Genomic DNA, 879 nt, shown 5'->3' on the forward strand with positions numbered 1-879 from the left:
ATTGTTTAATACTCCTAGACTTTAAAGTGTTCACTTCAAAATAACTGCTAAAGTCATTCAAAAGGAAAAGTCTTAAAAATGGCCTTAAGAATCACTGACATAGTAGTTAGGACCAGAGGTATTTCCTGTAGTACAGAACCAGTTTTGGTCCAGATACGATTACACTGTTTATGTGGTTGGCAACCTTCAGTCTCGAAAGACTATGGTATAAGCCTACAGCACCCGGTATTCCCAGGCGGTCTCCCATCCAAGTACTAACCAGGCCTGACCCTGCTTAGCTTCCGAGATCAGACAAGATCAGGAATGTGCAGGGTAACAGTTGCTACACTGTTTATATGTCATACACTTCCAAATCATCTTCAGTTTTATTTCCTTCTTGTGTTCCATCCTCCATCCATTTTGTTTTAACTTCTCACAGATTAGTCATATAAACAGTTTACAAGTCTCAAACTATCTTTGAGGCAAAGGCACAAAGCTTGTGCCTATAAAGCTTGGCTACTCTAGTGCTTGCTTTGGCACAGAGGAAAACATATATTTTCCCTCCACTTTTATCCCACCTTTCTCTCAGTGCAGTATGCATTGCCCTTCTCCCTCACCATGTACACTTTTACCTCACAACAACCCTGTGAGAAATGTCACACTGAGTGACCCACAGCACAATCTTATTGAAATTTTCTGTACCAATGCAGCAGTGCCAGCACGGCTTCTGCTGTATCCCATGGAGAAATTTTGTAGTCTAAATGTCTCCTAGAGGTAAGGAGACATTTCTCCTGTGATGGAAAAAGTTAACATTGGGTTGACCAGGTAAAATCAGAGCAAGGAAAGTCTGGCCATGTTGCTAGGCCTGAGCTCCAAGGCCCAGCTGCAACCAAGAGTGCT

At 42.3% G+C, this 879-nt stretch overlaps 1 pseudogene; it reads right to left on the bottom strand.

The window, feature by feature from the left end:
• Window positions 1-210: 210 nt before the first annotated feature.
• Window positions 211-330, bottom strand: LOC136650323 (5S ribosomal RNA; annotated as a pseudogene).
• Window positions 331-879: the final 549 nt, after the last annotated feature.

This window comes from Tiliqua scincoides, chromosome 4, assembly GCF_035046505.1.
Source record: "Tiliqua scincoides isolate rTilSci1 chromosome 4, rTilSci1.hap2, whole genome shotgun sequence".
NCBI classification, from domain to species: Eukaryota; Metazoa; Chordata; class Lepidosauria; order Squamata; family Scincidae; genus Tiliqua; species Tiliqua scincoides.